The 24,034-nt window shown below is 36.0% G+C and overlaps 1 protein-coding gene across 3 annotated transcripts in view; it reads left to right on the plus strand.

Moving 5' to 3' along the window:
* Window positions 1-24,034, plus strand: part of Con (leucine rich repeat protein connectin) — a 350,962-nt gene that overhangs the window by 165,901 nt on the left and 161,027 nt on the right. For all 3 annotated transcript variants that reach the window (XM_069120653.1, XM_069120652.1, XM_069120654.1), the window contains one exon: window positions 23,736-23,812. The gene's annotated coding sequence lies outside the window, so the exon portion shown is untranslated. The remainder of the gene's footprint in view (window positions 1-23,735; window positions 23,813-24,034) is intronic.

Consider the following 24,034-nt stretch of genomic DNA (forward strand, 5'->3'; position numbering starts at 1 on the left):
TATCCCCCCGGGTGCAATAAACGTTTCAAAGTCTTCAAAGTAAAAAGTCACTGGTAAAGTACTCGATGAATATTTCCAATAATCCCCCACTTTGTAATACGTTCGGCACGTAGAAACGGTGACACATGACGACCCTTAACCGCGCCCTTAATGTGCGAGTCGATTTCGTTGAAGTTGCATGGGAAAATCGGCCGTTAAATTTGCGATTCAGCCAGTAAATATTGGGTATCGGTGTAACGAAACTGCATGCTCGAAACAGCTATCCAGCCCAACCACTCTATATCAAATATATATTCTGAACCGACGCATCGTAAACACGCGCGAACTGACCACGATCTGACCGTACTCTATCTACAGGGTGAGATCGTCAAGGGGATACGTTCAACTCGTCCCTTTCGTCTCTTGGGATGCATAATACAGCCTCGGGAATTATATTTTAATTATTTTAAGAATCTTTTGTTTTATTATCTTCTTTGTTTTATTCCCATGTATAGTAATCTGTTTTTCAATTGGTGAATCGACAAGATTTAATAAGAAAATTTGCTATTTATCCTATTCTTCGTACTATATTCAAATGTTGATTAAATTTTAGATTTATATAATAGATATCGTTTCCTAACAAAGATGTCCAGGCTTATCGTAATACGACAATTTTTCATAATGAGAACTAGAATAGGATGCTGCAAATTACTCTGATGGAATTACTTTAGTTTGGTATTGATCGGAAATTTGGTAATTTTAGTTAGAGATTTCGAATATTTTTATTACGAATCTGTTGATACAAGGTTTATTGGAAACCTTAATAGCTAGATTAACGGAATAATGATTAGATGTTTCAAGGTGGTAAACGGTGTTTAGCTCGTTTATTATCGTAGATTTTAAAATATCCACGATAAGTGTACAGACAAAGAATTGTTCGATGTTATTAAGAAAATAAAAATGATATAATTATGTAACTGGGACGATCATGTAAATTTGAAATGGGAGGAACCTAAGAGGAAGATGATAATCTTTTACCTACCCACCTAAGTATGAATTCATAAATCCTGCTGCAAATTCGCTCGGTACTTTCAAAGTATGGTGTGTCAGAGAGAAACGATGGTATCATCCTTCGTAAAGCAGATTATTGTCTGCATCCAGTGTTCAGACGTTCAGATTTGGGTGGCTGGAAAAGTTTCGAGTACACAGGGCGAGGCACTTGAAACAGGCCACCCAAATAACTTCCTGACTTCTTGCAGATAAGGTGGAGTGTTTCAGATAAAAGTTTCTAAACTCGTAGCGAGAAACCGCGCGATAAAAATGAGATATTAAGTTCATTGCTGCTTCTTCATTTCTTCACTATGCATTCCTGAAGCGAACTGTTTACGAGATTCTTTCAGTCCTTCGCTTTTGATTTCTATCAGATACGCGGACATTTTTCAATAATGTCGCCTATAAGGACGCCCCAAGACTATCGATTTAAGTATATCGTCAGTATTTCAAGGTTCTCAATTAATAGAATCAGTATGTATTGTTCAGACAATATTGTTAATATTCATTGACAAAGCATATTGCGAAAATCTTGAAATATTGACTATATCGTTGATTGTTTAAGAGGACACTTAAAGGATTTTGCTGCAGAAGAATCGAAGTTTTGATCGTTTTACAGGAAAGACAAGAAATATGAATATTTTTAAAAAATTGCACCCTCGTTGTACGAATTTTTATTTACATTCGTATATACATTCGTATTATAATAAATTATTTCTGTTAACGTTATAACAGAAAATCGGATTTTATACATCGATTTTTAAATATCGATTTCGATATATAGATATTGTCATGAGAGGGAAAATAAGTTTAATGTTTAAAGCTGCGCTGTGCTTCATTTAAGAAGACTCATCTTCTCGCAATTATTCTTAAACGAACATCAAACACGAAAGTATCGTGTTTTTCTCCAGAAGATAAATTACTTCCACAGAAAATCATACTCTGGCTTAATTACCCCGAGACAAATATTAGACATCGATCTTACGCTACATTATAAAAGAGTCTTCTTAATTTCCTTAACTCTCTCGGCTACGAATAGAATACTATTTTTATGTAATTATGAAACAATTACGGGTCACGATAAAATACGCTGTCTCCGTATACAGTTTCGGTCGGTCTCTCGTAATTTCATCTCTAAAGAGGCAATTTATCATTTGTTTTCTATTATCATTATTGGAACAGTATACGTATCAGCTGAAACTCCATTCTTTAAACGAATAATACACGTCAAACATTTTCTTATTAACAAAAAATTGCACCGTCATAAAAACTGAATCTAAACTTTATAATCCGATTTAACCATCATTTCTCAAAATATAGTTAGAACCGCCACGCAACATCCAATCCATTTATAATATATTTTGCAATATTTCACGCATCGCCATATAATATTTTTATAATATCGGACAAATTGAGCGGAAAATCTACCTTCTTTTTTTGAATAAAAAAATTAACACGAAATATCCTATAAACCACGCATCGTCCACGTAGTCGAGATTTCCTCGTGGAAATAGTCCCATAGGATACTCGACTGTGACGTAATTCCCGAGCCACCCTGTACGCGCAGTCCGCGTCCATGCGAGAGAGCGGATATCGGCTGTGTATGTTTGCGAGGTTCGTGGGGTTAACTCGCAGCGCCGGAAGCATTACCAGGAATCAAGTTTACGTTTCCTGATATGCGTATTTCCAAGCCGTGACATATGATTTAGACGTCATGCAGGCTTCCCCGCGGCCTCACGATCACTACCACGCGCAACCCCTGTTTCCAGTATCATCGTCACACGTCGAAACTTGCGCGATTTTACGGGTCGAAGTTACGTTTCCTGACGTGACCCTCCATCGAACGTCTTCGACCTCGTTTTCCCCTTTTTTACTTCCTTACTGTATCGTCTTATCCAACGATTTAATCGGATACCCGATATCCATGTCAATACCTTTCTTTCTTCGATGGTTTCCGTATGGATCCTCTTCTTTTTCGTTTTTATCTCTTTAGCGTAACATCCTGCCTATGACATAATAGAATTTCGTGGATCGTTTTGCGATATTGTCATTTTATTTGATATTTCGTATTTATTAAATTATCGTGTTATTAAATTATTGAATTATTAATTTATCGTGTAAAAAAATTTGACTTTTATCGTGTTTCAACTGCGAATTCGTATCGGCTAAGAAGTTCTTTATAAACGGAGAACTAAAGAAGACGTAAAAATACATTACTCGTTGAATTATCAAAAGGATAAGAAATAGAATTGTCTGGCTAGAATGATCCAGTTTAAATTACCGACATTTATTTCTAAGAAATCCGATAGAAAAATATTCTCCGTACAACAGAGCAACCGATAGTAACGTCGCATCTGTCCTAATTCATTTGAAACGTTTAAACGGTTGAATTTCGCTGATACAAACGCGAAGCATGACAAACACGGGTCGAATGGAAAGCTAGATGGGTTTTTAATGCGTTACAGGAAACTTCGTGCAGGAAATAAAGAGCCAAGTGAATTACATCGACGTTTTATATTGTCTAACAAAAATCGAGTGGAAATCGAACCAATTCTCCAAAATCCCAGCCGGTTATTTATTACGGAACAAAACCGATGCCAGCAAATCAAGAGATTCGCCGTGCAGTTTCATGTGCAACTTTCGCTCGTCGGTGCACGCAACTTTTGCTTCTCGAAATCCCTCGGGGAATTTAATCAAACATCGAACAATAACACGAATCTCTGGTCTCTGATGTAAAATATGACGTATTGTTTTATTGGTTTCAATTAACACCACCCACGAAACAGGAACCATACATTATTCCGATTTTTTCTTTTTTCCTTTTTCATTTTTTGAAATCGGAGATTGTATCGCTCAGTCTAATAATACAAGTTGATTCATACCAGTAATAAAAATTAAATCTTTCCATATATTTTTTTTTATTGAAAATTGAACAGAGTTACGTAGAAATTATTTTTATTCAGACAGATCTATATAGGTATACGTAAATGGTATTGAAAGATGTTTTAATAAATATATTTTGTTTTTAAAGACAAGTGTTGATTTATAGTATCGAGTAATAATTTTATTTACTTAGAGTCACGTTTTATGTTATTGTTGAGAATTGTGGATCTTAATTGGTGAAATAAAAGTAAAGGAACACTAAGGTTACGCTTAGAATTCATATTAAAATAGTTTTACATTTATTTAATAAACGATTTCTAGGATCTTCGCCGATATACATTTGCACGCGTCTCAGCATTCTCTTTGTCTCACCATCTTCCGTACCACATTCCCAACGAAACAGTTACATCTTTCCGTTTTTCGAGACGCCGTGCACACACATACTTCCATACACTTGTATTCACATACGTGTGCCACTACTACGCGGCCAATCTAATCTAGCACACATAATTATACATGTCTCAATAGTTATATTACTTTTTTTAATATTTCTATAAATATTAACTATAGTTAACTATTTGTGATGGATAGACTTATCGTTCTACTTCGTATAATTACCATTTTATTCAATCAACTCGTTTGATACTGTAGTTCCTAATTAATAGTAATTACAGCGTCTCTAACTCGTAATTTGCTACGTTCTCACAAGGTCCATCGAGTAACCCTCTCATAAAACCAAACTGTCCGAAACCGTTTCAGATACTTTTCAACCAGACATAAAAATCTAACACCCCCCTCCCCTTAAAGACGTTCCTATAAAGTAATATACAATTCGTACAATTCCAAATACCATAAACTTTTCGTCAGAATAAAGAAAACATCACGATGATAAAACGTAGGTATATGGTAGCTTTAAAAAAATATTCGATAGGTATATTTGTTATCGATCGTCTTCCACACTGGACGCATGGAAATTGCTCTTCAAATTGAGGGTAGTAAACATACCTCCCTCAGTATCTCGTAAATTGTTACAGCTAGAAAAATGGTGTAAATGGATGAATTTTATATTTTTGGAGCAACGAACTTTCATTCGTTTAAATAATGTATTCAACGTTATTGCGTTTCGCTAAACTTTTCCCGTCGATTTCTATGTATAGACTACATGTCTGATTAAAATTGTTAACTTTTTTTATAACGTTCTGCTGTTTTCGAGGCAAAAAAAACCGATTTAAATTCTTTTCAAACAATTCCACCATTGTCCATATTTCGTAAAATAATTCGAAAAAGTTGTAATCGAAATATCAAATTTCAAAGCCAAGTAATTTCTCAAACATTTTCCTCGATTGGAACTTTGTAACTTGGGCAAAACGTGCTCCACATCTATCACCCTTCAATTACCTCCAATTACTGGAACACCGACAATCCGTCACTCGAAAAACACCCCTATTAGTCTCAAATTTTATCGTTTACAAACAAGAAGCCACCCCTTCGCTTGCTTTCCCTTTGCGGTTCGCTAGGAATTTCAGTGACCAAAATCCGCGTGACAAACGCGTCAATTACGATCGATCGGTCGAACGAACGACGAGAATAGGTACAGGTGACTCGTTGCACGCAGTTTGCAGGACGCGATTTAATAGAGAAATCTATTTGCGCCGTCGCGTCGGCGTGGCCGATTCGAGAGCCGCATTGACGCGATACGAACGTGTAGGAACGTGAAACAGCCCGCAGGCGGTTCCAACCCTTAGCCTGCCGATAATATGGGCTTGTAATTAAAGCTCGATGATCGACGCACGCCATCCTGACCGATTGATCGTTTGTGGCCTGTCAAGTCGCGATAACGTCGCCCTGAAACTATGTTCGGATCAAGATTCTTAAAACTATCGATAGATAAACATTTTCTTTTATTTTATTTTTGATTATATGGATAAGCTTTTATTTGATAAATTGCGGACTGATCGGTGAAAAGTAGTTTATACTTTGAGAGCGTAAAGTTGTACTTAGATGATAGTGATTATTACTTTGTACACAGTGATTATTATATATAATAATTATACTATTATTCAGCATGCTCAATTTTATAAATGGCGTTACAAGCTTAATTTTGGTAATGATTAGAGATATTAACGAAAGTATAAATTTTTTCCGCAAATTTTTTAGCAAATTTTTTAGCAAATTTTTTTAAAATTCTACTTATTTCGTTGAAATTTTATTCAATCATATTTCTTTTTTAATTCGCCAAAAATTTATCGAATTATCAACTTTGAATACTTTTATTCCGAGCGATTATAATCGCTATTAACATTCGTCAACCGGTTTTCTTCCCTGAAACCTAATTTTCCCCGCTTAATCATCCCCCGGTGAACTACATTCTTTTTGTATTTCAAACTACGCTCGCCCGATTTCCACGACACAGCGTTTTCTCGCCGATTCCAATTTGCACCGACCTCATTAGAAAAATATTCACAATCACCTCGTCGCATTTCCAACCGCTTATCCGTTCTGAACTCGACGTAAATTATGTTAGTTGAGCTGCGACGGGCTTGAACACGATTTTTTTCATGCGAGATCGACGCGTTATAACTCGGCGAAGCGACGTTTTATTGCCAGCCATGGCGTCGTAAATCTTTCACACAGCCCGTCCCGAAAGTTCGCCGGCCGCATTTGTAGGAAATTCATTTGAAATTCATTTGAAATTCATTCCGACAGGAGAAGAAGTCACGGCAATGCAGGAGACTTTTAAAACTCCTCGCCCTCCCCGATTTAATTACTCCCCGTAACGCGGTTTTCTCATAGTCACGAGCAAAATATTCGTACACTAATTCAGAAAGGTATAACGTTGGAACATTTAACAACGGTGAACTTTTACGTCCATTTATCGTGTACTTCTGTCGATATGTAAAGCATATTGAAATTTCATTAGCATCGTAACGAGACTATCGTGATTGGTAAGATTTGAAACCGATCTGAAAGTACATCCAATTATTTAGACCTATCTATAATTACGAAACATTAAAATCTCATAATAATTATTATACATTCTGTATATTCCAATTCTATTCTAGTTTTATGTCATAGCTTTCTAGCCTTATGAATATTTCATTCTCCGATTGTATATTTAACTTCTCACGATACATTCAAAATTTCACGCTCTACCGTCAAACTACCACTATCTTTTGTTGATAATATATCGTCGACAAGTGTCTTCTTTAATGTTTTATCCAATGATTCGTTTCACCTTCTCAAGCAATTTTTGATAATCCGCGTTTTCATCACCGTTTACCTTTACTCGCTACGTACCAGCATATGAAACATAACTTCTGAGATTTCGCAAATGACGCAACAGAGTATCATGCCTAAAGTGGCCATCCTCTGTTCCATACAAACCAACAACTGGCTGACTAATATACTGGTTGGTTAATTAATACGCTCGCGCCATTAATAACCGGGACGAAGATATCCAGATGGTTTAATTCGGTGCGGCGAGTTAGCGCTCTAAAAGGCCATATTGTCTAATCCACTTTCCTGGAAACGGCCCAATGAGTTATGCTGGCACCCGCTAAGCAACATTCAAGAGACAATGCTTCGATATTGTTAATGCTTCAGAATCGATATAATTTTACCAGGTGGAAGAGTCGAAACTATTTTAAAAACACGAGAATCACAGTAATACCGAAATTTCCTTTTCACCGCCCAAGGTTCATCAAGTTTCTATAGAAGCACGTTTGATCAACGTTACAAAGTTTCACAATATAAAGACGACGTTTTTATTTTTACGACACGTATTCTATGACAATTTTTGTTACCATACGACATTCTAGTAAATGAAACTCGGATCTACAGCGGACGTGTTAAACAATAAAACAGCAGTAACGCGACAAAAGTACACTGTACCCGCTATATCAAACGCAAAACCTCAAAAACCGTACCACAAAAATGGTAAACTTTATCGACCAGTAAAAATTCATTAGAAAATCCGCTGCGAGTGATCCTTAAGCTCTTTAAATACAGATTCGCCAATCAACCCCCGGTAGACTTAACAGTTTTCCTGCGAGGTTTCGATGTCCAAGCGGCGGGTCGCTGCCTCTCCTTGGCCGGCCATTAATTTCTCGAGCACGTAGCCCACCGCTCGTGTTCTCTTTTTATATTTCGAGTCACCTCTTCCCGAGGTAAGCGGCGTAGAAACTTCGTGTCCCGCAAACGAGTTCCGAGCCAATGCGGCGCGGGGGTTCTGCACGGTACAAACGTGCGGAACGATCTCCGCTTTTTCTCCGACAATCCCCTTTCCACTATCGTCCGTCTCTTCGGTTGCCATCGTTGCGAACGGGTCTACGCCGTTAAGGCTGCAACTTCATAAGTGGCAACGCGGTTTCTTCTGCGTGTCGCGACGCAAAAATGAACGACTTAATTGAAAACCGGGGAAATAGAGTTCGAGCTTTAGGTTTCGTGGGTTTGCGCGAACTGCAAATTCGAAATCTGACGTTGTATAGCTTAGGGATTTCGTTAAATTAAATTTCAGGTTTTAGTCTGGCTCTTTATAGCGCGGTTCAGATTGGTTTTCTGTGTAGAGAGTTTAAATTTCGTGGTACAGTTTCGATTTTCTGGATTATTGATATTTAGAGATATTTTTTACATTTATCGTTTCAAGGTTTCATGCGAGAAGATTTGAGATCGTTGTTCGGTTTCCTGTAGCTTGGCTCCCTGGCATTCGTATTTCTTGTTTTGTAATTGAATTTTTATTATTATTTGTATTCATTTTTGAGCAAAGTTCATATCCTATTTGCATGGACTAGTTCGCTAACAAGATAGTAGGCTTTGGATAGCAACTCTCAAATTTTCTGAACCATTGGTATTTAGAACCTACAAACGTTGCAATATTTTATTTTTGTTATGCTACATAGGATATTTTTATACTCGTATCGAAACAAATATCGACACCATGTCGTGCAACATTCGTCTCAAACCTTTTCTGTATCATTCATAGTTTCCGGGATATTTTCGTGTTTCTGGATAAAACGGACACACTGTACATCGAAGATCGTTTTCACAGCGGAAACACTCTGCGTATTCTCAGTTGATTCCAAACTCGCGCTAGAAACTCTGCAACAACTAGTCAACTTACACTTACGTTACATTTCTTCGAACCGCAACCGATCTACTCCAACTTCTCCGTTACGCAACGAACATTTGCTTCTCTCCTTTTCGATACTTTTTGAAGTACCGACAAACATGGAAAAATCGAGGGAACAATAACGAAGGAAGACTCTTGGTTCATCGATGCTCTTTCCTGAACTCGACCTAACGAGGAAAAGGAAAGTTGGAAAAGATGATGGAAATACGCTACTCGAAACTTGCTGTTTCGGTTTGAGGAACCGAACGTTTGGTATATTTGTTTATAAACGTGTTCAAGACCACGTCGATCGTACGTTCAGTTGAATTTCATCATCCCGTGCTTCCTCGCGCGTATTCCGCTTCGCTTGCTCGAGATTTAGCCGGCCAACTCGGTAGAAGCATTTTCTTTTTGTCGCTGTGTCGTCGTTTCGCCAAACTTATGCGTTGGACTATCCCCTCAGTCGAAAGTGGCTCGTTTGACTCACGTGGCCAACTTCCAAGATTTTCTGCCGGTCTGTGAAATATTAAAATTACTCGCACCAATTGGATCAGAGCTATCGACGATGCATCGTGGAAACTGCTTTGGAAAAGTGGATTTGGGTGGTTGGTAACGTTTGTTGGGAAAGTTTGGGCGAAGAAACGTTATGATTAGGAAGATGGTTTGGATTTGACAGGAGAATGAGTCACGTTGTAACGAAATATTGTTGAAACTTTAAAGCAACTGTCTAGAGATTCTGTTAGACATTGACGCGATTAACTGCTATTGAAGTGAAATAAAATGGTAATTAAGGAGGTCGTTTGACAGGAGGATGAATCGCTATACGAAGTTATAAATTTGCAGAAAATATTAAAAGATCGAAGAAAGAGTGATTTTTTGGGAAAAAGAATTTCCACGTTAGCAGCGATTAGAACGGTTGATGACTGTTATTGAAAATGTTGAGCAACTAAAGCGTTAGATCGACTGTAAAATTTTTATTATCAAAACAATAAAAGATTCAAGATGTGTCAAGATTCTATTCAAACTTTAGTCCTATATAAACGTTAATTAGGACATTGCTACGTTGCGCTTTTAAACAAAATATTTCCTCGAGAGAGTCGTTTAAAAACTGCTACCGAGTAAATAAGAACCTTCAGGAGAACTTCAAAGAGAGTTATGAAAGCGGAAATTTAGTCATAGACAGTTAGTCAAAAACATCAGTACTTCAACTCAAAGACTCCACTGCGTTAATAAGTTATCCAACTCGAAATCACGTAGTAAAATGTAACTTTAAAATTCACTCCAAAAATCATAGAAGAAACTCTTCGACAAACAACCCTCAGTTTATACACACACCCCTATATAATAGTATTAAACCAAAGTTAATTGAAACCAAACATTTAGAACCACGAGATTATTAAGTTGGTTTATTGCTTCTAAGGAATTTTAAAGACAAGTTTCGTTGTAAAACCTTTCACGTATAAAATCACTTTATTATGCGTATAATTTATTGTCTATTTTTCTCATTCTTTCTTTTTGTTACAATCGTTTACCATTTTTCAAGAAATTTCGTTATTCCTCCTTGGCAGGAGGACAAAATTCTTTTTGTGTTTACATGGCGATACAAATATCACGTTTAAAGGGAAACGGGACAGTTTTTCGACATTAAACTTACATTTCCCCTAGAATACCTTTCAATATCACAAAATGGAATTTATTTCTACGACAAATCAATGAAATAAATTAAATAGATACTGGCCGAGCTTCTCGGCCATAGATCAAACCAATCCAATTCAATTGCAGAATAAATTAAGAATAGAATTCAATTAGAAAGAGAAGGAATACGAAATTCTTGCTTTAATCACGATTTCATTTCGTACCTCTCGTTTCTCCGAGAATGCCGTTCTTTTGAGATTACACTGACACTTTCTTGAAAAAATCCTCTTGCTTCAAATAATAGAATTCATTTCAGTAGCACATCAAAGAGCACCGCGTTAATCCGGCAGAAAAATTCGAGTCTGCTTTACAAACTCTAGGCGCACCGTTTTCTCTCCCTCTCTCGCGCCCTTTTCCACCCTTACCACCCTCTTTCTCGAAAAAAAAAAGCGGAAAAAGTTAGTGGAAACGCGCGAACCTCCTTTTAGAGCAGTTGTGATTCTTGGAGCGTTCAGCTACTCTTCGTTATTTATTTCTTTCCGTTCCCCTGCCTCGTTGCCCCCACGTTTCGCCTTTGTGGTAAATTATTGTCGTCCTCCTGCCTCTTCCTGCTTCCGTCTTCCACGCCACGACGATGCCACGTTCTCGTCGTCGGGTGCTACGTACGTGGCTGAAAGCCTGACAACCCGAAGGGTAGAGGACCCTGCAACGTACTAGATTCAAATTTCGCGAAGAACACCACCAAGGATTTTTATCCGCCTGTGACGATATATCGTTTGAAACGTCCACGAGGACTAAATTTTATGGCGTATCGCACGGTTAATTGGGTCTTGGGGTGAACAAGGACAATCCTCTGTTCGTAGGGTAGTTTGTTGGAATACTCTTCTATTAAATTGGAACTACGTTTAATCGCGTTTCGTATAAATTATGATAGAGAGAGAGAGAGAGATCTCTCGTATTGTACGATACTTTAATATGAAATTGTATCCCTGTGACCTTTGAATTATTTCTTTACGTTAAATAAAAATTGCAAACTTTTTATTATATTTTGTAACTTTGTATTATTCAATATACTCCATTTATTAAACTTTTTATATCGTTAAATTAATATTGCCAATATCCGTGTGTCGCTGGAACCATTTTTCTATATTAAAATTGTATTTTCCAACGTTTACGTTATTAAAGATCCGTCATTAAATATTGAAACACCTATATTATATAGCTTTTATAACCATGTTTTTGTATATCTTTAAAACTCTATGTTATTAATCATACTATTCAATTTTTTTCATTATTAAAATCCTGTCACTCTCTGGCCTTGTATAGAAATTTGTATATTTCCCTTTAATCTCTTTTTTTTTACGTTATATCAGTATCGTATTTCACTGAAGTTTCAATAATTTTGTATCGAATTAAAACTCTGTTTTCCAATATTTTGGGAAACTTTTTTTTACCAAAATTAATATTGTATTTTCTTGAATGTTGAATCAATACGTAGTCGTTTTATAAAACATAGATGGAGAATGATTTATTCTCATTTTTTCTCTCCGCGTGCAAAATTACAGCTGTCCATTCGAAATTGCATTGATTTAGGAAGAATCCACGTGTTTCCATTTTTAAAGGTGGTCGCTTGAATTTTTGATACTCGAGCCAGTCGCATTTTTAGCTGGAACATTTCAGCATTAGCATAAGGTACAATGACAAGTGATTTGTTACTGGCTGTCTTGCTCGCTGGGAATATTTGCTCTTTGAATATTTTTTCGCATTGTAAAAGTGAGATTTACGAGCGTAATAGAACGATATCTCGATAGTTACTCGTATCGTGTAGTCAGCTACTAAATAATACTGATTAACGCTACGTTATCGTTCTACGTTCTATTCCATGCATTATTCAAGCACAGGACTGTAGAAAAATTATTGGATAGAATATTCTATTATACGTACGTATATCGACCTGCATTGGAAACCAAATTTCCCTACATGATGCAATACTGTTGCTGTAAATCTATTGTAGAACGTTCCTTTCTGTATTACCTCGATCACCATTTTTTCGTGGAATTAAACCTTTTCGCTGCGTATTGAAATAATGGAGTATGGTAAAAACCGGTGTTATTTTGTTACATAAATGCGAGAAAAAGATATTTTATATGCGTGGAATGGAAAATTCGAACGAAAAAAAAAAAACAAAAATAGAAACTAAAAGAAATTTGTTACATTTTTTTCAAAAGTTTTTGTTCCTCTTCCATAGTAATATTTATAAAAGCGTTGAGAAGGATATTCTGGATATTCGAATCGGTTTCTTAATAATTCAAAAACATTCTTATGTCTGTAGATTTTCATCTTCTTCGAGCGAAACAGTTTCAACGGAGGAGATTAATTAATTCGAAGGTCGTAAGAAATGCAGTGTTCTTTTAACAACAAATACGCAGATTTGGATAAAGAAAGGCATCCACACAAATGAATATTATATATCGAATTTGTAAAATATGTGTTGTAACGAACAAAACCTATACTGCAAATTGATATTTATTAATTAAAAGAAGCCTTATAGGTCCCTTATTCAGAAAGTTTCTGAATTATTCGTAGGACATGAATATCGCTCGAAACTTTCACGCGAGATCGAACATCCCAAGATGAAATCGGTCGACGTTTACCGGCCTTAAGCGTCGATGTAACAATTTTTCTCGGTGAAAAGATTACCCTGGTCAAAGATCCCGTGGAAATCGTTGCTCTGCCACCGGCGCGAAGAGCTCCTGTAATCGCGTAGATGTCAATAAACGGATAAATCTCGGCGAAGATTCACGTTACCACGAGTAAGAGCGCAGGAGTGGGTAGCTTTTAATCGTTAAAACGTCGATGAGCGAGCAAACCGCTTCGGAAATGGGCAAACAAACCTGATGGCTGTGAGCTTTCGCCGATTCGCAAAGACAGGCCGACGTTCTTTTCGCCGATGGAACGAAGAAAAGTGAGCAGCGCGATGGAGCAAATAAAAATTATACTTGAGAGGTTATTAAAGATCATCGATATTTCTTGATATTCAGATTATCCATGTTCAATGATATTTATCAAAACATTAATAATATTGTTTAGAAGTCGATAACACGAGAGTTCGCAGGATGTAGCGTGTATTAGCATATTTGTTAATTAAATGGAATTTGTCGGCATGTTAACGATATCATCGATATATTGAATTATGGACAACGTTTCGGTATTATGAATATTTACCCATAATTGATACTGGCGCCATTTCTAAAACATATTTGTGGTATATAGCGAGCAGATAATAGTAAATTATCGGAATGGAAAATATTTGTTTCTCTTCGTGACTCGATGCATAGTTTGTCAGCGGTTATGGTTTTCGATCGAGCCTGGATATTTCCTGCGCGAAAATGCGAATTTAATGAACAGACTGACTGAATGCAAGAAAAATGAAGCAAGAACAGAGCCAGGTTCAAAGGAAACTTGCTCGCTCCTGTTGCCGTTTTTCCGGTCTGATCGGACGAAGTGTTCGCCTTTCTCGGTGCGTACTTAAAAACAAACGTAGTTGCGAAGTTGGTTAAGAGTCCGTGGAATATCGAACAAGTAGCTTAAATTCGCGATTTAATTAAATAAAATAGGAAAGAATCGGAAAAGTTGCTCGATTTATAGAAATTTATAAAAATGTCCAATAATTCCTCAAGAATTCTCCGAGATGTCGTACCTTTTTAATATTAGGTCGTCCTAAAAGTGTCTTTCTTTTACAGATACGTCTTTCACAACGATGTATCTCTATACAGACATGAAACTTAATCTGTCGAGCGGTGTGATCTTTATTTTCATTGACAAAATAATATAAAATGGAAAATGTTGTGCATCCATTATTTCCTTATAAAACGAAAGAAACTTTTCGGACGACCTAATAGATTACTCCGAAATACTTATTTGTCATTGAGACAATTCGAATTTGAAACGTTCCTAGGTTATCGACAAAATTATAATTACAATTATGATAACATTATTAGAAAAATATAATACAATAGGTAGCATCGAAGACAGCCAGTTGTCAAGGTAATTTCTCAAGGAATTTAATTAATTTAATTCCTCTGTCAAGGAATATTGATCACCGATATGTAATAAAGCAAGTAATAAGAAATAGAAATGGAAACAGAAATGACATTCATATGGCTTGGTGGAAAGTTGAAATTTTACAAATTACTTCGCTCTGTTCTCCAAAGTGTTCCCAGTCAAATCCACGGGTGATCGGGCCAAGAAGAAAGTCGCAGAAAGTTACGTTTGTTCCACACTTGTTGGAAACTTTCGTCGATTTTGTCTAACACTTGCCCGTTGCTCGAGAACCTTGTTTGGCAAGTCTCCGCGCAGTCTGCTGCTTAGTAGCTGCCAGTTTGAAATGTGACACCATTTCGACGACTTATTGGGACGATCTTTTGGCGACGAGTCAGTAAAGAAATATCCAGGGGATGAAGGATAGGGCGGCAGATAGAAAGGAAATATCGGCTAAAGACGTTGGGGAAATTTAATAAGACGAAGGGATCTGCAAGTAATGAATAGAATAAAAATTGAATGACGAGTCTGTTAGACAGTTGATACGAAGGAACGTACTGTCACGAATATTTAAGCCTCTGCTAGCAAGATTAAGAAATCAATTGATCTTTACCGATATCCGGAATATTCGTTAAATTGAGAGAACAATCAGTCGCTTTTGGAATTTTTTCACAGATCAGACGCATCATAGATCTTTTAACTGTTATTATCGATAGAAAAAATTGTCAGTGGAAAGTTAGTTGGTTAACAGTGGCGAGCATTACGATTAAAATAAAAATAGTAAACTTATTGTACTGCTGTTAGCAGGTGTCTGAACTAATTGGAAGTTAGTTGGGTGCTTAGTTAAGAGAGTTTAAAGGATTAGAAATTTCATGGCGCGAAGTTTGGAGAACTGGAATTCGATAACTGTATCTATAACTGTTCCTCGATTAACAACACGTTGAAACTATAATCAAATTTTCAGCACTTACGCTAATCGAACAAACGAAGTAAATTCTTCATCTTTTCTGATCAGTTTTCCTGAAAACGAACTTTGTGAGTGAAAAATTGTCATCGACACGAGTACTTGATACTATCTTTTTGTTAATGAAAAATAACAGGCGGAGATTGATAATTGGTCGAAGTAGATGTGACTAAAAAGGTTACATAACAAGAATTATTCTCGTTATGGGAATAATTCGTTTATCGGATGAAGGACTCATCCTTTGTAACAGATAACGAATAAACAAGAATTATATTTATAATATTAAATTTTCGAAGCGTTGATTGAAGTTTGAATAGAAAAATTGATCGAACGAATCTCGTTAATTTCGAATCGGCGGATCCGGGTGCAACAGTGCAGCGGTTTCCTCGGCTACACTTCAACCCAATAAACCGGCTGATCCAAGCAGAGATCTCAATGATCCGATGACTCATCTCATGCGGAGGACATTGCCATGCTCGATGGACATTCCTCTTGACTGGCGTAACACGTGTCGTGTTAAACGAGACTCGGTCCCCTTTTAATTGCTCGTGGCATTGTGGGTGTGAATTCATGATGTCATTGGACGGGGATGATTGCGGTTTAGAAAGTGAAATTTTTGGGGTATGATTATGTGACAGGGGTTGTACGTTGAGGTTTTTGGCTACTGATGTATTATATAGTATTAACTTTATATTAAAATTAATCAATTAAAAGTTAGTTTGAAGTAATACGAAAAAATTGACAGTAGATTCAGTATCCGCGTAACTAGGACGTGGAAATATAGTTTGGATATTGATATCGATTTGGACATTGGATTTTGATCTGTGCTTTTATCGATATATTGTATTATTATGGTAATCGTATTTCAGAGACTGTTTTTTTTATTTATTATTATTTTAAAGTGTGTATCACTGAGATATGCTTTTTTTTAATGTCAATGTTGTATTTTAGAAGTCAAAATTCTCTGTTCGTAACGAGGTTCTATCTTTTTTTTTTTTAATTATGACATTAACGTCACGTGTACCTTTCGTTATTATCGATTATGACGGCGGAAGTGATCAGTGGGACCAAACGCTATTTTATTTTTCGTTTAGAGAATTATAAAAAAGTGAATTTGATGAGAACTCGTTCCAACAAAAAAAAAAAGAGGATGGTTTTATCTCTTTTAAAAAAAAGGGAATAATATAAAGATATCTCGACTGAAAGAAAGACCATTTTGGTTGATAAAATTGTTTGTTTGGTTCTCAACAGCAAACCTACAGCATTTTACCTGAATTCAAGAAAATGCATTTTTACAACATTTCATTTTTAGTGGTTTCTCTATTCAGCCTACTTTCCTCTCTGTCTGCTTGTTTGAGTGGAGTTAAACGAAATTTTATTAAGTGGAATGGTTCTCTTAAAATATTCGCTTACCAAATCTGGACGCCTCTTTTTCCAGGAATATTTCAGTTTTCGAAATATTTGACCGCTTAGGTTTGCAGATGTCTCGCAGCTATCTTTTACAGATGTATCGAACAATCTATTTAAATAGCTATCTACTAAAAAGAGGTAGCTAAAAGTATACATATATTTCCTACTATTTAGCTTCCAACCACTTCTATCGATTAACGTCAAATTTAGCTTAAGTTATTATCTCTCGTGAACCAATCCCCGAACAAATAGTAGTATTATGTGTAATGAAACTTTTTCATTTACCAATTATCAACTACTATCAAATGCAACAGGTAGTTTTTATCAATGAGTTATAAAGCTTCGTTTAAGTGTCTTTACGAAGCAACTTCACGTAAGTGTCTCTTCGCTTAAATTAAATTACCTGCGAGCATGATCATGCTTCATTGCACGTATAAGGTGACATGCAACAGGAGGTGAAACTTGAAAAGGGTCTTACACGCAGGAGGAAATCGGAAACGTGAAATAACATACACAGCGAAGACTAAACTCGAAGAGAATATTTGGTAGTTAGTAGGATCAAATATCTTACTGTCATATTTATTCTAATTGCGATGGAATATTTTTGTCGACTGAAAATAGAAAATAAACGAATCATAGGAAATATATTAGGTTGTCCGAAAAGTTTCTTTCGTATCATAAGGAAATAATTGACGCAAAACGTTTTTTGTTTTATATTATTTTGTCGAATTACGTACATTTTGTTCCGTTCAGATAAACACCGCGACATTTCACAGACTTGCTTTCACGTTTCTATGAAGGTGTACTATTGTAAAAAACACGTTTGCGAAAGAAAGACACTTTCCGGACAATCTAATGTTATAATTTATGGTACTCCAGAAGGGATGGTGTTTGAAAATAGAAATTAAACTAAGAAGAAATATTCTATTTATTTGAACAGTTAATAGAATTGAATAATTTGTCTATCGATACTTTCTAGTTTCCTAGTTCTTCTTTCGTTAACAAAATTATATGCAAGTTTATCGTTATTTAAACGTATCTCAGCCTACGTACAGGTATCCTTTTCATATACGCGAAACCGATCAACCTTCAAATATATTTCTCTCGATAAATGAATCTTCCTATGCGAAAACTTTATTCTAAAATATAAACTTACTTGTTGGCAAAATTGCCAGGTCACCCAGTGTATTTTGAAATTCGACACACACTAGTAAAGAGAAAGCATTTAAAAAATCATAGACCCATGTAGGTCAATGCTTAGCCTCGTGGTGACGTTTTACACGATCATGTAACCTGCATGTAATGCGAGCCATTAGAGCCATTTCGAGGGACGCTCGACCTTAATTGCGGTTGTTTCGACGAGATATAGTTTAACATCGCGCCCCTTTTACTTGACAGCAATTATCCTCGAGGTTGACGAACGTCCACGGGAAACTGCCGGTCGACAAATCGACCAGAATCCATTGCTCGCTTGTCTTTTTCTCTCTGCATCTAGTCACGTCTATTTTCAAACGCAACTGCCGACGTTTTGTCACCTCTTGAATTATTTCTATGCATCGCCGAAAAATCGTTACATCGATGTAATAATCGTCGAATAATATCTATTAATTTTCATAAACGCGAGTTAATTTACTCAGAACAGAATACTCTCGTCTGTGAAAGAAACGATCTTCTTTATCAATTATTAATAGCAATTTTCTCAGTTGATTATTAAAGATGCGATGTACATGCTAAAATTTGAGAGCAGCTTTATCAAAAGCAAATATATTTATTGTTTAATCAATTAATAATTTATAACGGTACAAAGTGACTAGAGAAATTTAATTTAATTTAGGTTGACAATTTCTGGACATACAGTACTGCATGTTATATAGTACTGTACATGAAAAATGCAAATTATTCACCGAAATGTTTGTCAATCAGTTGCACGAAGGATATTAAAAGAATTTTTAATCCACAGGTTTCACGATATTCGGGAGTGTGATTGAAAGTTTAAACCAGCTCGAAAATCATCGAATGCAGTACGTACATAAAAGATCAAAATTATCCATCGAAATGTTATTTCAATTAGATCGGAAATAATTAATCCGCAGAAAATGTTCGATATATAGATGTGGAAATGTGCGGAAGTGTTATTGAAAGTTGAAAAACCGTTTAGAGAGATTTCGAACTGAGCCCCAGTTATTAAACTTTCCTTCGGGTAACAGTTAGTGAAATATCGTCCTGGCTAATTACCAAAATCCCCAAGTAACTGCGCCACCGACCGCGGAAAAACTACGACGTGTGAGCCGCAAGCTGCACGAGGAAAGCTTCTTATTACGTGTTCCGTTTATTTCCGGTAAAGGAACGGGGGGGAAAAAGGAGGAAAAAGCATTAAACGGCGCATTGGCAGCGGTTACGAAGCCGACTCGTGGCTTTTAAAGAAGAAAAATCACGAGCGTGCTCGAAGTTACCGTAAAGAAGCCAAATAGTTGGCGAAAGTTTTCGATCGAGTTGCCGGTTGTTTATTAGCCGAACCAATCGAACAAATTGATTTTTCAAATTACTTGAAAATGTTCAAGTGCGTTTTGTACCATGACAATTTAATTTTAACATTGAAATCGAGCTTTATTTAAACGCAACCTTCTCACTTCTGAGATATTCCGATATATCCGTCCAATGTTTTACAACGTTGATAATTTATTAATTCCTCCGTTGAATATTTTTTTCATATTTTCTACGTCCTTTTAAAATTCCTACTGTTAAAAAAGGATATGATGGATACGCTTGTACTAAATGTTCGTAGCTATACGAAAAGGAAACTTAAATATACTATTTCAGCGAGCACGTTATATACAGGGTGGTTGGTAACCGGTGGTACAAGCGGAAAGGGGGTGATTCTACGCGAAAAAAGAAGTCGAAAATATAGAATAAAAATGTTTCGTTTGAGGCTTTGTTTTCGAGAAAATCGACTTTGAATTTTCGCTCGGTACGCGTGCACTTTATCGCGTCTCGTTATAACGGATCTCACTGTAGATCGTTGTCTCGATGGAAAAATTTAAAAAATAAAAAGAAAAATTTTTATTCTATGTTTTCGACTTCTTTTTTCGCGTAGAATAACCCCCTTTCCGCTTGCACCATCAGTTACCAACCACCCTGTATATGCATTCTAAACATAATTGATCGTTATTACCAGATCAATTTTACATCTTCGGTGCTGACAATAACCTATTACATGTATCGTTCTATAGCGATCGAAATAAATGAAAGTTTGTCGATACTAACAACAAATACAGAGAATAGAATGGATGACGTAATAATTTCCATAATAATTTCCAATTACACTTTTTTATTCTATCTAATATTTCTTCATTGTTTGCGATCGAATATTGTCACGATGAAACAGAATTTGAGATTCATTAATATTGATTATTCCTCCATCAATTCTATTCGTAACCTTCGTAATTTTCGTCCATATATTTCTCCAGTTACCTCTGATTTCTGCTTAAATGGAAATATCGTAAATTAACTATTTAATCGCTAAATCTCTTTCATTCGCTCATTATACATTTGCTCGTTGATTTTCGATCACGAAAACGGTCAGTTTTTACAAACAGTTTAATTTGAAAAGAATGAAAATGTTGTAGAACCGTCGTAAAGTGAGTTTCTCGTCATCGGTAATCGGTTTATGTTCCATCGAATAATTAATTCCTGTTAATGAGCAGCAAGCCAAGCTTTTTCGACTCGTGTCGCCAGGATAATTGAAGCGGCTGATCCCATTTGCTAGCATTAAACGCACAACGAGTCCTCTCGAATTATCTTGACAAGTGTGTTGCTGACTGGTAATTACTTGTTCGCAATTAACGAAACAAATAGTCGTGTCGCAGGTCTATGAACATATTTTTCCGATTTAAATATCCCGATTTAATATGAATACCGTGGTTGAAATTTTAAATATCCCAATCGTTTTTCAATCCCCTACAAATTTTAAATATCCCCAATTTTTCGATAAATTAATTCCACGATTCTAACAAGGATATAGTAGAGTATCTAGAGATTTGAATTTTTTGAACATTTCAATTTCATTGTTCGAAATACTAAAGATTTAATATCCTTGATGCATTAACTTTACCGTTTACCTTTAAGTAAATACTTAATTGTTTTATAATATACAATGGGCTGTATTTTAGTAGCGATTTTTCACGTCCATAAAAACAAATTTGCCCGAAAACAATTTCCACGTCGGCCGGTTTTATCGTTAAAGACCTGGGACACTTTCACGTTAAACAAACTTTCTCGGTGTACTTAGTTGCGTGCCCTCGGTTTAATCGAACGTTAAGATCTGCAAGTACGTTGGGCTGTGATTTATGCGTCAGATAGCACTGAGAAAATAGCCTCGTATTAATTGTCCAGCGAGACATCGATCTTAATAGAAATTATATTGCCAGCGATTAGATTGACCTTCTTTTCTCTTCAGAAGCTTTTCTTTATCGCTTCACGGATAAAAATCCATCCTTCAACTTTCTTTTCTTCGTCAAAATTTTTCGATATTTTCTTCAACCATTTATCTCGAGTTAAAATTTGAAGAAACGTAATTTTTGAATTTTCGAATCACAATTTCTGTCTTATAATATGTAGAATATTATTTACATTCAATCTTGCTGTATTTCTTTTATTTATCACCTTGCAATATCAACGATTATTAATATAAGTCGAGATTGCAGAAAATTACTGGAAGTTCCTGTACGTAAGTGGTGAAAAAAATTGGATTTCTTTTACTTAAACCAGGAATGTGTAATTATTATATTTCACGAATGCATTGCTGCGACTTGAAGCCATAAGTCAGACTCGTAAGATATGTTCTCGTGGTTTATATTATATTTGTTATGAAAAATTGCACTTCGTTGTGTATATAGCCGCAGTCACGCAGCGACTAGACGAGCCGTACGTCATTTTTGGTAGCGCATTAAAGAACCGAATAGTTTAAGGAAATTCCACTTCCTTTAACCCCATTTTCTTCGTAACAGCGCGAGGAAAAATCTCGAAAAATTACTCCTTTAGTTTGATTGATGTATCCCTTTTTTCCATATATCGATTCCTTTTACCCTTCTGCGTGTAAAGATATTAGGGTAGAATAGTGAGGTAATGAGTACCTTTCAAAGTGGTAACACCTCATCTTTTATTCAAGATACGACAATGTTATTGCGATGGATACTTAAACGAACGCGTAAATGCAATAACTAAAAAACTATAATAAATTACAAATCTACTTTGCCGATGTAAATGAGACAAAAAAAAAGTGTAAATCACGAAACGTTCGAATGTTTCATTTCTCGACATTTTTATTTTTTACGTTATACATACGCATTTCCATCCATTCTTAAAATCCCCGGAAAAATAGTATTTGTCGAGTCTAGCATAGAAATTATAATGCCATTTAGGACGCGAAATACAAGAAAGACATTTTTGAATGAAAAGATTCGATCTGTAAAGAACTACGAGCACGTAATTCAAGATTAGCGAAAAAGATATTTTTCGTGTGCGTAGAATTAGAAAAAAGAAAGGACACAAAAGGACAAACAGAAATTTTTACGAAAAATTTACGCTATTAAAAAATTCTCGAGTCACTGCTTCTATCTAATATTTTCTTCTACAATCTTCCTCCGTTTACACAAAAATAAAATCAAAAGAGGTATAGAGCACGGGCAAGACATTTTCGTGAAAAGTTTAACCTGTAAAAACATCTTTGACTCGCTCTTTCCCCTCTCGCCATTTTTTTACCATTTCCTCTCCATTTATGCACGCGCGAGAGCAAAGAACGCGCAACACAAAAATGAAGTTTCTGCGAGAAATGTAATTTAACCCAGACTACCAAGAAGCGTCAGAAAAGAAATATTTCAAATCATCTCCTTAACGTTTTCTTCCACAAAAATTTTTTTTCCACTTACGTGAAACTAAAAACGGAATATATACAGAGTACCAAAAGAGAAATTTTTATGAAAAATGCAACCTACAAAAGTGTACGAACAGACATTGCGAAAGAGAGAAACAGAAATCACTCCTTCCTTCCAAACATATTCTTCTAAACTTTCTTCTCCGCTGACAACATAAAGGGAATAAAAGGTAGAAAGGGGGAAAAAAAGGAAGCGAAAAACGCTTGTTCCAACCACGTGAATCGCTCTGTAGAATCATCTTCTCGCCCGAAGCGACACCCGCTTCCGCCCAGTCGCGTTTCCTTCTTTTCCTCGTCGTTTTCCTCTGCTCTCATACGCGCCGGCTGTACCTGGTACTACTCTGTAGCCAAACGACGGGGCAGGCTCGTTAACAACTCGTCCTTACTAATTAGTACGAGGGTCGGATCGATCAGAACCAATTAGGTACGGCAGGGTATCGGTAGCTTCTCTGTCGATTGAAATCCGCACTTTGTAGCAGCGATTAAGATACGACCGCTTTCGCGTATACATTCCATCTATGAGATTTTCCATTTCCGTGGATTTTCGTCATAAGAACAGCGAACGATGGAACGAAGCGTTTATAAATATTCTGTGATTTCTTTTACATTTTTTCTAATATTTTGTTGATTAGGAAGATCGAGATGTGGGAATTACAGTGGCCGTAAAAATGTCATTATGATCTTTTCTATGTAACTGTTTCTTGTCATTAATTATGGATTAATTTTTGTTATAGATTGAAATACCGTTGGTACCGTGATCCTGCTGTCTTCTTCGGAAGCTCCTCGATCGAACGTTCCATCTTCAAAATAGGTAAATAGTATAAAGATTTCTTAATTAAAGTTTCTTAACTATAGACTCATTACAGAATATTACTAATTCAATTAAATAGATAATCAATGATTGGACGTCGTATTGTACATCAGCGAATATAAACGATACATTTTAATTTGCAATATTTCCAAACAACCTCAAAAGACGTGGAATAAATTATTAAAAAAGAGCGAAATATCGTTAGATCGGAACATAATCGTA

This window comes from Bombus flavifrons, chromosome 9, assembly GCF_040668555.2.
Source record: "Bombus flavifrons isolate JBK064 chromosome 9, iyBomFlav1_principal, whole genome shotgun sequence".
NCBI lineage: Eukaryota > Metazoa > Arthropoda > Insecta > Hymenoptera > Apidae > Bombus > Bombus flavifrons.